The following is a 16,447-nucleotide window of genomic DNA, read 5'->3' on the forward strand; positions in this document are numbered from 1 at the left end:
TCGCATGCCGCCCACCCTGCAGGGATGCCCAGACTCCCTCAGCCAATCCTGCCAATCCCCAGAACACTGCCTGGACACACACGGAGATCCAGGCCTTCACCCCCACCCCACATCCCCCCACAAACCCTGTGGGCTCCGTACAGCAGCCAGAGGGAGGAGAGGGGAAGAGAGGGGGGAGACAGCAGGCGTCAGAGAGGACGACGTGTAGCCAAAGCCTTGGGAACTGGGGTATCAGCTGCCACACTCCTTTCCCAAAACCCAGTAAGTCAAGACAACCCTGGCCATTTTGCCAGGGGCCCTGCCAGCTTCCCACACTCCCCAAATCACTACCATTAGAAAGGGTGTGGGGCACTGGGAGAGTGGAGATGACCCCATTTACTCATCACGGGGATAAAATTACCTTCCCCAGATGCCCATAACTCCTGATCCCAGACAGTGCTCCTCAGTGGACCCCACAGAGTCCCAAACACACCCACCCATACCGCCTAGTCTAGGGCCTGCCCTGCCCATGCCACCCACAGGACAGGGAACGGGGCACTGAGGTTTTACTTGGGGGCAGGCCCCACCTTGTCACATAGCTCTGATGACCACCCCACCTAAGACCTTGAATCTGAGCAAGCAGTGGGGGGGCTGGGGTGGAGGGGGAGGTCCCAGAAGGCAGAGACAGCTTCCAAGACCAAATGATTTAGAGGAAGAGGAGCTAATTAACTGAGGTCTGGGTCAATGCCCCCCAAACAGACCTGAAGGGCCACTCAGACAATGCCCTTTTCCCCACAACAGACGAGGTGGCAGGAACCACGTCATGGCACATGTGGGTGACTGTGCCCAGCGGGGGAGGCATGGGGGGATCAGGATGGGGCTGCCCACAGCGAGCTTCCTGCCAGGCTGCCACATGTGTGGGAGTCAGAGGGAGACCAGAGAGGTTTCCCAGAGTGATAGCAGGGGCATTTGGGGTCAACCTGAAGGACCGGGAGATTTAGGGACTATAAGAGGAGATGGCCAGGATTAAGCCATTCCAAACCCAGGGTCTTCTCAGAACTGCCATCTGTCCTGCCCTCACCAGCATGGCAGGAGACTCCCGAGGTGACCACCTCACGCACACTCACTCACACCCTCAAAGTCCCTCCAAATTCAAGAGCCTCATCTCCCAAGGGCCTCCGCACATCTGACCCCAGTGACCACTCTGCCTCAGGACCAGCATGACCCAGACTCTCAGGCAGAACGGATGTCCTAGCCCCTCCCAGAGCACCAACATCTTTCATAGCCACAAACTCCCTGACTCCACAACTGCCCCCTCCTCCCTCCAGCTCCAAATATTCTTTCTCTTGTTCCCTCCCCCAGACTCATCTCCATCCCTCACAGGGGAAGCCCCAAGGCTCCAAGCCACCCCCTCCTCCACTGCAACATGGGGCTTCCCCGGCCCAGCCTCCCCATCAAACAGCAGGCCCTGGAGGAGAGTTTGGGGCCTGAGCCCACTTCCTAGCAAGACCTGGTGTCCTTACTGAACCACTTCCCCAGAACAACCCTGCTCTACGACCAGGACCAGGCAGCCAGGGAAGGAGACAAGAGACATTCTTAAATCTCCCAACCAGGAAACTGGAGGAGGGACGGTGATCAGGAGCAGAGGTGAGGGTTGGGGGTAAGCAGCAGGGAGTGGGGGAGTGTTCGCAGGAACAAGGCTCTCTGAGAACATACACACACATACATGTGCACACATCTCACAGGTAGAAAGCAATCTGGTTACAGAAGAGGAAAATGGCACTAGGTGGGGGCCAGGGGTACCCCTCCACGCCAGCACATAGGCATCCTATCCAAGATAGGGTGGATGATGGAGAAGTGTCCCCAAGACCGGGGGGCTTTCCTTGTCTGTTTTCCACATGATTCGGCCCCCATCCCCAGCCTAGCACACTGAGGGCCCATCCCTCTTCCGACGGAGTAGCCTGACAATAGGGCAATGCCCAGGAAGAAGAGGCATTGCCAAGCAGATTTTCCAACGTCCCCCTCCCACATACACATCTGGCTAGCAGCTTCCCCCGCCTCGTGGGTGGCACCAGGTCCCACACACCCTCCGCAGAGCAAAGACGACCAATCTATTCCTTCCTCCCCTCACCCCTCAAAGCTCCCACAACCCCATGGTAACACCAGACGCAGAGACATCCCTCCCCTGGCTGCACTGGTTCCCGTACCCAATTCTGACGGCTCCCCGCACTCCACGGGGGACACCAGCTGAATGAGCCCCGCCCCCCAGCCTCTGAATGGGGGTGGGCCCCCGGGCTGATTCTCCCCAAACCACAGGGCGGCTCAGGTAACAGGAGGGAAAGGAGGAGGAGGCTAGTCCGTTGGGCATCCGATCTCTCCCCAAACAGGTTTGAAAGTCTTTTTGTTTTGCTTGTTTGTGAAGGGAAAAGCGAGAGAGAGAAGGAGTTCCCAGCGGCAGTTCTGCCAGAGCTCGGGCGCGGGAGACACAAGCGGCAGACTGCCCCAGACGCCTCACGGCTGCGCGCGAAGACACCGGCGCAGACAGACGCACAGTCGGGGCTCCCCCATCCTGGGCACAGAGGCGGCGGGTTGGGAAGCCCAGGAAACCCCAGGTTCCCGTCGGAACCCCCCCAGCACCCGGTCCCAGCCCGAAGATCCTATCAGGAGTAAGCCAAGGGACCCCGACGCCTCCGGGAGCCCGAGGCTCTCCAAAATCCCGGGGGGAGAGGTTACCTCGCAGGAGGGGACGCAATCCGTCCGGGTCGCCCGCGGGCACGGCGTCTGCACTGACCCTGCGTTTGGAGCTGCTCCACGTCAGGAGTTGCGGGGTCCAGGGAGAGGAGCGGTCTGGGGGGCCGCGGCTCAGGGGCGCGGGGCGCAGGCAGCGGCCATGGCGAGTCACGTGCGGAGGCTGAAACTTTACCCGGAGCCCCAGACTAGGGGGGCGGAGGGTACCGAGCAGCGGGGAGGCCCTCACCCTCGGGCCCGCCCCCATCCGCCCACCGGCCAATCACCAGCCAGAGGCGGACTCACAAGCTCACGCTCCCCCTCCCTCCCTGATAGACCCAGGGAAAGGGTGAGTCTTAAAGGAGCCGCGCCTAGCTGAAGGCTGGACCGTGGGAAACTGGGAGAATCCCTCCTTCTGCCCCAAAAGGAGATTCAGAGCGAGGAGGGGGTGAAGTTCTGCGCAAAGTATGGAGAGGAGGCTCGGTGGAGAAAGGACTGCAGTGTGGGGTATCCCACTCCCCTCCCCCCAACCACACACACCCACACTCACAGGGGCACAGATCACACACACACACACCCCTCACACCTAAACCGTGGTTAGAGACCTCGGCGACGTAATATGGAAGTGAATACAGTGACCCCAGCCCTAGCTGTCAGGCCCCTGACTCGTACAATTATAAACCTCCTCCAGGAACCCGTTGGAACTGAGAGCTGTGTGTGTGACCTTGAACAAGTCGCTTCCTTTTTCTGAATCTTAATCTTCTTACCGGCAAAAAAAAGAAGTGCAATAGCAGGTACACCGCCGTCGAGTACACCTCCTCTCCTCTTCCCCCAAACACTGCTCTAGCTCAAGTGGGTCGGAGGGACTCTGGCCCAGCCCAATCTCTTAGCAACCCCCAGTACTCTTCCCCAAAAAGGGCAGGGGCAGTTAGGATCTTGCAAAAGCCGAGAAGGGGGCGCCCAGGAGCACCCCTACATGATATGGGACTCTCAGACTCGAGCTTCTTTCTCCTGGCCCAGGCTGGAGGAGCCAGGAAAGCCCGCATTCTTGTTCCAACGGGGCAAGATCTGAACCACTCTCCCTCTACAGAGACCCCAAGCCCCTGCACAGCCACAAGCCCCATCCCAGCCTGCTGATCCGTTTGGAAGGACCCTGTCCCCACCTCGAGCAGCCTACTGCGGGGAGAGAAAGAGGAATCACTAGGGAACACCCCTCCCCCCCCCGTTCTCCGTCAGAGAAGTGGCCACAAGTGCCCCCATAGGACTTCCCACTGGAAGGGGAAGTGCCACCCTCCCAGGCCTCCACCCCAGTGAGGAGAAGCTCAGCTTGACCCGGCTGGCGGAGATCTCAGACCCGCCGGCCCGACGGCCCCCGCTTTATAGGCGAGGAACCCGAGGCTAGGAGTGGACACTGGGTTCAGTCCACGATCGCACGTTGCAGGGAAGGCTCTAGAATTGAAGTTTCTGATTGTTTCTCTCCAGGTTTAGGTCCCCAGCCTTGGTGAGGTAGGACAATCCCGGCCCGCGGGACGCTCTGCCCTGAGGTCCGGCGCAGGAGAAGGGCGCCGGGGCAGCGCTTCCCTAGGCCTCTTCCCGCCTGCGGGGCTGGGCAGTCTCCCACTCCCGTCTGGATTTCCGTTCGCCGGTGCAAACCGCCCGCCCAGCCCCTCCCGCCCCGTCCCGTCCAGATCCATCCGCAAACATGCGCTCAGCGGGCAGGAATGCGCCAATGGCTCCCAGATGTGGACGCCAACGCTTAACCCCTTCCCCCCCAACCCCTCCACCAAAGGCCTCCCAGCTCGAGTCGAGCCAGCAGCAGGGGGCGCCGCCTGGACCAGCCTGAGAGGGAACTCAGTGCCAGCCACCCCCAGCCCGCACAGGCTCCTCCTGGCCTAGATTCGATCAATCTTCCTTCCAGCGGAGGCTAGAGGGGAAGAAGCATGGACACAAAAATGTAAGTGTGCATAAACACAGGTATACTGCCTCCCACGAAAGGTGGCCTTAACACTTACCTGCCAGCTCATGGAGTCAGGTACACGCCTGCACATGGAGATTCAGGTGTGCAGATGCACACCTGACACCCATATATGCACATTCAGAGCACCCGTGTGTACACCCCATGTGTATACCCAGGGTACACATGTATACGTATCCATGAGCACACAGAACAAACACATACAAGACAGGCATTCATGACCCACACAAGGTCATGAAGCAGAAGGCGGGGCACACTCCTGAACAGAGGTAGCAGTGGGCCCCCTTGCAGATGAGGGAAAAAATTCATGCACCCACAACCGTGCTCCCCACAGGGGGTCAGACACTCCAGCACAGAAGACTGGCACCCATGTGTACAAGGACACAGCCTGCACACCTTTAAGCACTCCCTCTCTGCCCAGCTGAACTCCAGCTGTGCTGGGCCCACAATGGGGTCCTCATCCCCCCCACCCTCCAGGGACCCTCATGCCAGAGGGGAGAAGAGCGCAGGAGGCAGCAGGAGACTGGGAGAGGGAGAAAAGCCCCAGCTCTAGGTGCTCCTCACTCCTTAGAAAGGATACCCCTTCTTGGGGCCTACACTTTCCCTCCTGCAGACAGGAGTGGGCCTGGGGGAGGAGCTAGCGGCTGGTTTCCCAAAATTCGGATCCCTCTCCAACTAGAGGAAATATGAGAGAGCCCTGATAGGTGCAGGGCCCGTGACAGCCCCTGGCAGACAAAGGAGATACAAAATAGCTGTGAGACACCCCAGGAGGGCCCACACTTCCAGCAAAACAAGGCCTCCCTCTCACACCCCGCTCGGGGAACTCCTCAAGAATAGCTTCCAGGGTCACTGGGACAGAGGATGAGAAACACTGCCCCCCATCAAACCATCTGGTTGCAGGTGGGGTGGAGACGTCTGCTGGGACCTGAACCCACCTCCGCTGAAGCCTCTTCCTCTCCCCAGCCGCCCAGCTCATCCCGAAAGAAGCTCCGCCCATAAGCCCCCTCATGGCCCCACCCATCTGATTCTCACAGTCCTTGAAGGGTAATGGGGGCAGGGCTCCTGCTGGCATACAGATGACAAAACTGAGGCTCAAAAAAGGGAATTGCCTTGCTCAAGGTCACACAGCTTATCAGTGGCAGAGCTAAGATTCCAAACCACCATCCCCTCCACACTCCCCCACCATTTACTCTACCAGATACATTTCCACCCAGTACCCTGCGACCTCTTTCTTAACACCCTCAACAGAGCATAGGGAAGAAACATCAGCCTTGCATGGCTCTGCAGATTTGTGGGTGAGGCCAGGACATGCCAGAGAGAGATCAGAGAAGATGCTAGGGGCTACACACGTAGCCCCCAACCCCACCCCAAGCACAGTGCCCACCTGCCCAGCAGGCACGGCCAGTGACTCAGCTGCATTGGGGGAGATGCCAGGGCACTGACTCACCTACCGAGAAGAGCTGAGACTGGCACCTTGCCAGCCCCAGGACAGAAGTGACTTAGTCACCGAGACTGTGATACCCAGCAAGCACAGCCCAGGGATTGGGGACAGGGGCAGGCAGTGCCCTCCATGATAATATGCACCCCTGGTGAAGAACAGGCATTCTGGGGCAAGCCATGGCTGTACCTGCCGCCCCTGCCCACTCACTCGTGCCCAACCCCACCACGCCAGGCCCTGCTCCAGGGCAGACAAGCTTTGTGAGACCCCTGGGCTGCCCTGTCCCTCTGCAGCCTGTCCCTTGCCCATCACTCACCACCCACTCTCCCATCATCAGCCCCGCCTCCTCCTGCCACCCAAGTTGTACCCAGGCTGTGAGTCTCCTTTAACATGTCTTGGCAGCACCTCCTGCCCCCACAGCCCCTCTCACCCCCTCCACGCACACATGCACTCATACACACTTCTGCCAGCCCTGCTTCTGCCAACAGCCGCTGAAGTTGTTGGGCAGGAGGGGAATCGGGAGGGTGGGGTGCTGGGATTGAATTACCAGGGGCTTATGGGGAAGGGCTGTCACCCAATCCCTTCCCCAGCTAGTCCTCCTCCCTGGGCACAGCCTCCCTCACCCACCTGCTCCCCTCCCACCTCTGGCTGGCAGCAGACTGCCCTTTAAGCCCCTCCACCTCCACTCCACCCAAGCTAGAAAATAAATGTTCAAGGGTATTTGTCATGCTAAGACCAGCCCAGTATATGAGAGAGAGAGAAAGCATGAGAGGGAAGACAGAAACAGACAGAAAGAATAATTCCTGTGCTCAGTGTCCAGACTGCAACCACTAGCTGTGTATATCTCTGCGTCTGTTGAGCCAGAAGGGGACTGAGTAACTCCCCAAGTCCTAGGAGAGTTGATGGGGCCCAAGGGAAGCCGACAGGCTGAACAACCTCAATCCATTTGCACTATTGATTTCTCATACTCTGCAGCAGGCCTGATGGGGGGAGTGGATGATAAATCAGCCCCCTAGAGACGTAGAAACTGAGCAGAGGCGGGGGAGGGGCCCCTGCGCCACAGTTTGTGGCCCAGTGAGACCCGCTTGGTGGGGAGGAGGTGGAATCAGAGACACTGAGTGGCAGGAGGCAGGGTGGGGAGTGGGTGTTGGATGAAAGCCCGTCTGGGACACCTCCTTCCAGCTGGATCTGAAGCTGATTCCAAAAGGGTGGGGGACAGACACTACACAGGCTACACAAGCAGGGCCCTGAACAACTCCAGGGGGCGCCATTCACACCGTGATCTATGGAATGGCAACCCTGCAGCTGTGCAACCTGTGACCCTGGGGATGAGGCTGAGGCAGGAGACTGAGTTTCAGAGGGACCACATTTCTCCACTGAACTTTCCCAGCCTCAGCCTCAACCAGCTGTCCTGTCTCCAGGCCTGGCTCACTTCTGACTGTGATTAGAGGCCAATGGTAATCTTCCTGCCATCAGCCCTACCCCCTTTCCTTTGCTGTCAGGATTGGCAAACAACCACTATGACCCAGGCATGGCAAGATGGGGGCTCACAATGGGCTCTGGAGAGTCTGGAAACCTGCATCCTAGACCTTGGTCTGTCCCTAACTCATCCTGGGACTGTGGGCACATCCCTGGCCCTCTCTGGGTCTCTAAAATGAAGTTAGACCAGATGACCCTTCCCTAAGGTGTCTCCAAGCCCCCGGCTCGCCAGCCTGTGGGACTGTTGGAAACTGCCCAGCACCTTGATTCACACCAGTGGCCACAGGCCACCTAAACAAACCCCAGCCCTGACCTCCTTCCAGCCTGGACACAGACTCTCTCCACATGGTGGAGACTTATAAACAAACCAGTCTGGGGTTTACCGGAGACCCTGAGCAAACAAGCCAAGAGGGAAACAGACCAGGCGCCTGGCCTAGGTCCTTGCTGCAGGAGGGGAGGGAGCACAACCAGGTGTGGGGAGGGACCGTGACAAGAGAAAAACGGTGCAAGGGGCCTGGGTTGGGGTTCCACTGCACACAAGACTGGCTGAGCATCCTAGGGCAAGTCCCATCCCCTGTTCCCCCCTCTGTAAGAGGGAGGGATGGTCCAGGTGCCTCTAAAGTGTCTTCCGGTTCTGAGTCTAGTTGGACAGAGAGAGCCAGGGGTCCCCTGGACGCCTCCATCCAGCCCAGCCCATCTACCTGGGTCCTGGCCTCTCCGAAAGGTCCTACCCCTGCCCACCACGCCTCCTTGCTCTCACTGCTGCCCCTCTGGCCCTCCCTCACTCCTCCGCCTGCCTGCTTACCCTCACCTTGGCCAGCCCCTCTGCCTGCCCCGTGCTTTTCTGCACGTCCCTCCTGCCAGGGGACAGACCAACTAAAAATAGTCCCTGCAGCCTTTCTCGCCCACAGCTGCCCAAAGAGCAGGAAATGAGGGGGGCAGGGAGGCCCAAGTCCTGCTCTCCCCTACAAACTCCCAGCTCCAAACCATGTCCAGCACTCCAGCCTGGGGCTGAGTGCCAACTTGGCCATCTCGGGGGCATCACACACCCCTTCCCTAGGGGGAGGCCTGCCCATAAGTGCCTACAATCAGAGAGCTGTCCTTGCCCTGCGGGAGGAGGAGAGAGAGGAGGCAGGCGGTCTAGAGGGAAACCTACCCAATTTCTGACAAATCAGTGCCAACCACATTGTGGGCACCAAGAGGGCAGGGCCTGGCTCCACTGACTGGTCTTTTGAGGGCAGAGGGAATTGGCGTGGGGAAGTTTGTGCTGGTTTTCTTCATCCCAGGCCGAGCTGGAAGGAAGACAAAAGTGCCCCAGCCTCAACTATGCTAATCCCCTGCTCCCCAAAATGTATGGGTGCAGACACTGGGGTTTCGATAGCCACCCCCAGATTCCATGGGAAAAAAAAAAAAGCTAAAAAGGAGAGAAGACCTTGGCTCCCACATGTAAAGATGGAGGCCTACAGGCAAGAACCAGCCATGCCTGCCAGGCTGGGCATATGCTGCCCCCAAGCTGAGTCAGAGGCTGGGAGGGAGGAGCCGGGGTACTGTGGTGCCATGGGCAACAGCACCCCCACCCCATCCCACCTTGGATTCTTGACACCTCCCAGCCCTGGGAGAAGGCCCTCTCCGCGCACAGGAGGAAGGAAACCAGCTTAGCCACTCTCTGGAGGCCTGCAGGGCAGCCCTGCACCAGGAGACAGGCGGGAAACCCAGGAGTCCTGGCGCCCAGCCCAGAGAGTGAGAGAGAGAAATACCTTGGAGGGGAGGAAACAGCCTGGAGTGAAGCAGACACACAGGGCCCCCCAGCAGCTCCCAGACGTGACCCTTAAGGAGGAACTGGCCAGAGGGGCTGGATAGGGAAAGTGAACACATATCTATAACAAGAAGAGAGAAGAAAGTGGAGCTGTGGGGATGGGGAGGGGAGGAGGGGACCAGGCTAGCCTGGCTCTCACCTGCTGTCTTCTCCGCCCGGTCAGAATCCGAAACGCTGATGTTAAGGGCACTAAAGTCCAAAGAGGTCCTGGGATCCTAGGTGTGTTCCCCGCTGCCCTTCTCTCTGGACCCCAGCCTGTTCGTTCCTGAGCTTCCTCTGGCACCCCTTCCCTGGGGCCAAGCCAAGCCGGGAGTCAGCAGGCCCACGGTGGTGCCTGGGAGGCCTGGGCAGTGCCAGGGGCAGCCCTCATACCATCCTCCCACTGGCTTCCCTCCCGCCTGCTCTCAGCCGCCACACATATCTCAGCTGTCGAATCCGATTAGGGCTCCTGCCCAGTGAGCCGGACAAGGAGGCCACTGGGCAGGGGAGAGACAGGGACAAGGACGCTGAGCACGAATGGCAGAAGGAAGGTGGAGACAGGGCTCAGGGGAGAAAGTGGGGAGCCCCAGAGGAAGAAAAGCCTGGTGGCCAGCTCTCTAGCAGGAGGTACAGCCTGCATTAGGGGAATTCTGCAGCCACTGGGGCGAAAGCCCCGCCTGGCTCCTCCATCCCCCGATGGGCAAGGATGGGGGAAGGAAACAAGGCAGAGAGATGACCTAGATTAGAAAGAGAATCCCATCCCAGAACCCTCCCCCACCCCCGCCGTTACTACCATTTGCATCAGCTTTAGGATACATTGTCTTATGGGGTCTTTATGGCCATATCGCTATCAGGCAAGCGGGGCTTGTTAATAGCAATAGCCGTTTTTATAAATGAAGAAACTGGAGGCTTAGAGACCTGTATAAATGCACATAGTTAAATGACCCAACTGAGTTTCAAATTCAGGCCTCTGATTTTCAGTCCATGACTTACACTCAGAATTTACTTTCCTTCTGGCATCAAGAGCAAAACTAAGTCCGAAGTCACTCCATTATCCACCCCTTCCTCCAAAACCGACCCTCAGGGGATCTGGGGTTGTCATGGAGGAATACAGAGCACACCCCTTACCCAGACAGAGTTACCAGATGGACATGTGCCTCCTACCAGACAGAGAGCTAGAGGGGTTCCCTAAAGTGTGACCCATCTCCTCCATCGCTCCCCTTCCTGATCTCCTACACCCAGAGGCAAAGGCCACACATACACTTACGCACATGTCTACCCAGACAAGTCATTCACCCTTCCTGCAAACCCACCAGACCAGAATGAGATGCCCTAGATCTTCAGAGAACAAGGCCTGTCAGCCCCCCAAGAGAGGGAGGAAAAAGTCACTGTAAACAGTAGGTACCATCCAACCCCCTCCCCGAGCGCCTGCAGGAGGGCAGGAGCTTCTGGGTAACACCAGGAGTCCAAGGCTCTGAAAGCCAAGGAGCCCAGGGAGCTGGCATGGCTGGGCAGCCTCCCTGATCTGGTCCACACCCCCTTCCCCAGCCATCTGGGCTGTCTCTTCTGGCCTGGGCCATACTCTGGGATCTCTCCCCTTCAGTGCATGCAGCCACCTCTATCCTAAGCTTATAGATCTTACAACTATAGGGTCTACACACACACAGACACAGACACACACCCCCACAGACACAGACATACAGACACACACACACACACACACACACATACACACACACAGTGGGCCAGAGGGCTCTTTTCAATAGATGTTAAGTGTTGCCAGGGACTCTAACCTAAAAGAACTTTCCCCAGAGGAAAAAGTCACCAAAAAACACGACCGCCACTACCCTCCAGCAAAGCCTTTGGCCACTCAAGTGTGCAATGAGCCCGGAAGGGGACACTGGTTCTACAAGGTGAGTAAGGAGTGAGGGGCAAAGTCCTGAGCTCTTAAGGCTAGGGGTGCAGAGAGGAAGCCAGAGAGGAAGCCCCCAGGGAGTGTCGGATCCCTCTCCGGCTCCGCTCCCCGCCCCCCAGTTACCCCAGCGCTGCCGATTCTCCCCTCGAGGTGAGGTGGGGGAAGGGGTATTGGGCAATACTGCAAAGGAGGGTGCAGGGGCTGGGGCCTGGGCAGACCTTCCCCCAGTTTCCATCCTTAGCTGGAGAACGGGAATGCCTCTGGGGAAGTGCAGCCAGGGCGCCGGAGGGTGCAGGGGCTCTGAGCTTTCAGACACCCCACCGTTCCCAGGCTCCCACCTCCCAGGACTACAGCGAGCTGTGGGGGAGGAGGGACGGGGAAAGCCTGAACTGCCGAGAGGGAAACGACCAGATCGGAAGCGGAGAGGCCAGGCGGAAGGCCGGCAGAGGGAGGATTGGGAAGGGGTGTGCGTGGTCCTACCTGCTCAGGTGCGTGCTGGCGGGGGGCGACGGGGTTCCCAGGAGAACCGGGGAAACCCTCTCAGCTCGATTCAGGATTCCCCCCTGCTTCTGGGTTAGGCTGCTGCAAGAGGTACGGGTTCCCGTTGGGTCCTAAAGCCCACTCTCCCAACAGGAGGCTCTCCCCGCCCTCTTCCACCAGCCCCGGGGTCAGCGGGTGCAGAGCTAAACGGATGCGGCAGAAAGAACTCACTGGAAGAGAGACGGGGTCTGAGTCATGGGCTGGAGACATCAACAGTCCCCAGTCTCAAATCCACAGCACATGGATGATTTTAGCTGAGGATATTATGGGACAGGAGAAAAAAGATATTTCTTCTGCCTGCCGGAAACAGATGGATTTGGGCTTTAGTACTGAAGGTGGGGTGAAGGTCACTTTCCCTACCGCTCCTGAGCAGCCTAGCTATTGAGAATTTGAGAAGAGGGCATTCATTTTGGACAGGAGCTCACTTGTACCCTCTCCCTCATAGATAGAGCACAGTCTCCCCCATCACTCCCCACTATTCCTAAATGCCTAGGCGGCCAGTCAGGAGGATAGGGGGAAAAAAAATCCCCACCTTATTTCCAGCAAGTAAAAAGGGCAGTACGACTTGGATAGCAGTTGGAAACTGGTAGTTTTATACCCTCAGACTGAGGCATGTGTATCTGGGAGTGTGTTGAGGTGTGCAGATAGACAGGTGAGAGGATAAGCGGGTGGGGCTGGGGGAAGTTGGGCTTCATCCATTAGGAGAAAAGGCAATTGTCAGTGAAAGAAGGGGATGCAGAACCTCGGGGTCAACTTGCACCCTGACCCAGCCTTTAAGAGGATCCTGAAACTTGAATGAACAAGTCATAGAAAGAGTATTTTTCCAGGCACCATTTAGGATAAATATAGGGGGCAGGGGACCTCTTAGCACAATTAGATCAACTTCAGTGTTGCAGACCCAGTTTAGGAAAGCCCGCCTTCTCAGTAGCCCAAAAGGGAGAGCTCAGGGTTGGTGGGCCAGGTGGGCCAGGGAAGGGTGGATGGGAAGGCTGCAGAGGGCTGGGCTGAGAACATTTTGCAAGGAGGGTTGCACATATCTCCAGCAGCAGAGCAGGGAAAATGTCATGGGGTGAAGGGCCAGGGGAAGTCAGGGACAGAATCAAGGAAAGGGAGAGAGATGGCCCCTTCCTGGAAGGGGAGAGGGCAGCAGCATGGCCTCCACCTCTGTCTCTGTCTGGAAGGAACTGGGGAAAGGAGCTGGATGGCAAGGTTGGAGGGCCCCACAGTGGAGTCCATGGGGTAAGTTCAGGTCAAGCCTTTCACCCTAATGTGCCTCAGTTCTCTCCCAGCTGTTAAACAGGGCTCTCGGTTCTTCCCAGGCAGTTAATGAGTGTTTACAGAAGAGCTTGGAGATCTTCAGATCTCAGCTGGGCCACCACTACAGTTATAAAGCTCAGTAAGGGCTGAGTGTCATTTGGGGAGGGGAGGATCAGGGGAAGAGGGAAACAGACTCCTGTATTACAACCTCAGGATAAAGCCTGGCTCAGAGAGCAGCGCAAGCCTCAGCTGCCACAGGATATCCCTGTGCCCAGGGATGGAGGTCACGCACCCTCGTACCTCTAACCACCACCAAAGGCAGCGAACTGTGGGCAGAACCCAGACTAGCAGCTGGTCTTCATTAACTCCAGCTTTTTTTCACCCCCTGCTGTGAACCCACAGCTTCTCCAGGCCCAGGCTGGAGGGGCTGCCCTAGCCCGACCTTGCAGCTGACTCTGGGGTGGGGGGCACCACACCAAAGGCCAAATTACCAGCTGAAAATACGGTTGAAGCAATGCTCCTTTTTCCTATTGGGAGAGAGATGAGAGGAAAGAAAGGAGTGTGGGGGTGAGAGGGTGGAGGTGGGGGAATTTAGGGCAAACAGCAGGCAGTGAAGTCAGCTGGATCTAGGCCCAGAAACCCCCACACCCTAGGGCCAAGTCTTACTCGAGCTTTGCTTTCAGCTTGAGTTTTGGCTGGGCCCCAAACTAGGGAAGGCCCTGGCTGCCCCTTTCCGCCTCCCTACCCCCACCCTTATTAAATACACATTTTATCTCTCAGCATCTTCATTATCTTAACTGAAGGAGACAAGCAGTGGATGGCGGCAGCAGAGAGCATCAGGAGAGGGGGGGCGGGTGTGGGGAGCAGGCGCACCCTTGTTATAAAGTGCTGATCTAGCGCTTTCAGGCAGTGTGGGAAACAGAGGCGGGATCAAAGGCAGAGAGGCTGATTCAGAACTCAATTAGAGCTTTCTTAAAAAGGAGCTGGCTCTCTCCTTTCGCCAGTCTTCAGACAGCCTTTACCCAGGCCCCTTGCACCCAATTAGCTTCTACCACCAGCGCCTTGGAGCTGGGGTTGAAAATCAAGGGAGGCCAGAGGGCATGCCTTCTCCCCCTACAGAACCACCTCTTCTGAGAAGACAGCATCATCGAGAGCACATGATAGGGGTGGAACCTGAAATCACATCTTTCCCCAAAAGTTAAAAAGTTAAAAAGGTGGGTTCCTCCCTAGCCCTTTGCCAACTAGAGGCACAGCTTCCAGACAGGCACCTCTCTTCCCTGTAGGTAGGACGGTCTTCCCAAAGCCAAGGCTTCCTGGGAGCAACATGGAAGTTGCCTCAAGCAAAATACCAGGACATCAGAGGGAGCCATTGGAACATAGGTGAGGCCAATAAATGCTGTGCTGACACAGGTTGTAAAATGGAGTGCCCCACTTACTTATTTTTTTTTTTTGAGAGCAACTTTTACAGTGGCCTGCTCCACCTCAGTGCAAAAGCACCAGCATGCTACCTCCAGATTAGAACCGTCCGCAGGATGGAGGGAGAGGCGGCATCTCACCTGGTCACCTATCTGTTCGTTCAACAGTTGTTTATTGAATACCTCCCAGGTCCCAGGCACAGATACCGAGGTAAATAATATTTCCATTTTGGCTCTCTCTTTTGGTCTCCCACAGTAGTGAAGGTAACACGTCTCCACAGATATTTTTAAGAAGCCCCAAGTCATATCTCATTCCTACTTCCCAGTTCTTACTGGTATTTCTTAAAAGAGCATTTAATAGAGGCAAGGAGCAGTGAGAGGGGAGAGAGAGCTCTGGCGGCTTTCTGGATCTCTGGGCGCGGGGACCTCACACTCTTTCGCCAGTTACCCAGCCACAGGCAGGTCTTCACTGAGCTAGAAATGTCAGTGGCAACTCTGGGGTTGCAACCCACACCAATTTTATTGTGTCTCTGTGCTTTCCATGGCAATACCTACCAACACTATGGATGCTTAATTTGCTTCTCTGAAGAAAAATAAATAAGCCAGGATACAGACACACACCCCACCACCTTCAAGAGGAAGAATGTAGGTCAGCATCTCTGCCACTACTCCGTGTGAAACAGCCTAGGCTCCTGGCAAAAACTAGTAACCACAAGCCCAGCCCAGCCCCCTAGAAATCCCACCACCTTCCCAGAGCTCACAGCTTCAGCGAGAAAAGGACTTTCTTCCTCCTCTCAGTCTGCTCCCTGGCTGTCTGAATTACACTTAAGACTTCACTGACAAACATACATCAGCTTTTGCTCCCACAAGGGCAGCGGAAGCCAAGCAGGGACTCTAAGTCTGCTTCACGCATCATTGACAGAACCAACCCTGTTCCAACTGCTGAAGTCTTAAGAGCAGCGATGACCTAGAAATTGACAGTGGGGGGAGAACCGAAGGAAAGGAAACTAACAAAGTACACAGAAAACCCGATTTCCAAATACCAGGGGAAAGGGAGAGAAAGGAGGTAGAGGGGGAAGAAATTTGGCCCCTTTGACTCTGCAAATGCGATCTTGGCCCAGAGCCGTGGAGGATACATAGCAGCCCCACTGCGAGTCAAGCCATGTTCCTGACTCCAGCCCTGCAGTTTAGAGGAAGGCGCCAAGCCTCAAACACAACAAGGTGGGGAGGCCGCTCCTTTCTGGGCAGGATCCTACTGTGGACACAGAACAGACAGCAGCTGCCCACAGTGTGGAAACAAACTGTAAAGCAGTCACGTCTCTTAAGGCTGCAGCATCCAATAAAATGTAATTTAAATCAAGCCTCGCATCTGTTCTCAATCCCGTTCAGTCTCTGCTTTCCATCAGCCTTCGGACAATCTCTGCAATTATGCTTATTAACCCTTATAGCCCTGAACACACTCCGAGCTTCGAGGTATAGGGCTGTGTTCTCCACTCGCAAATTGCTCTCAGAGGGAATGAATGCACTAATAAAGGCGTGTGAGGGTGAGTCATTCAGACTCCTGTCTACAGACTCCGCTCTGCTGCACACACACCAGTGGGTAGTGTTCATTTCAGAGGGCTCTCTCCATGTCTTTCTCCCATCCCGTACCACCTGCTGTAGCTCAGATCACATTGCAAGGATACAGTGGGCAGCATGAATGAAACAGTGGCCAACAGATCATTTGTACACATATCAAGTTCCCAAACTCAGGCCATGTCAGAAAGGCAGGGGGAGACGGAAGAGCCCAGGGAGCAGCAGTCTCAGACACTGGCTCTCAGACCATGCATATCGCACATAGTTTGCATGCCAAGAATTTGCTCGAGTTATAAAAGTACAACAATCTCCCAAAACAATCAAACTGAAGTTTTTTTTTTTCCCCTTCCCT

General features: G+C 56.6%; 1 protein-coding gene across 3 annotated transcripts in view; it reads right to left on the minus strand.

Moving 5' to 3' along the window:
- The window catches only part of RARA (retinoic acid receptor alpha), a 42,924-nt gene extending 30,981 nt beyond the window's left edge, over positions 1-11,943 (minus strand). Inside the window, exon 1 of one of the 3 annotated variants that reach the window (XM_006214275.4) lies at positions 11,789-11,943. The gene's annotated coding sequence lies outside the window, so the exon portion shown is untranslated. Of the gene's footprint in view, positions 1-2,712; positions 4,340-9,553; positions 9,703-11,788 lie in introns of those variants that run through there. The other 2 variants (XM_031686021.2, XM_006214276.4) reach the window with 2 other exon arrangements.
- Between the last annotated feature and the right edge of the window lie 4,504 nt (positions 11,944-16,447).

This window comes from Vicugna pacos, chromosome 16, assembly GCF_048564905.1.
Source record: "Vicugna pacos chromosome 16, VicPac4, whole genome shotgun sequence".
Classification (NCBI taxonomy): domain Eukaryota; kingdom Metazoa; phylum Chordata; class Mammalia; order Artiodactyla; family Camelidae; genus Vicugna; species Vicugna pacos.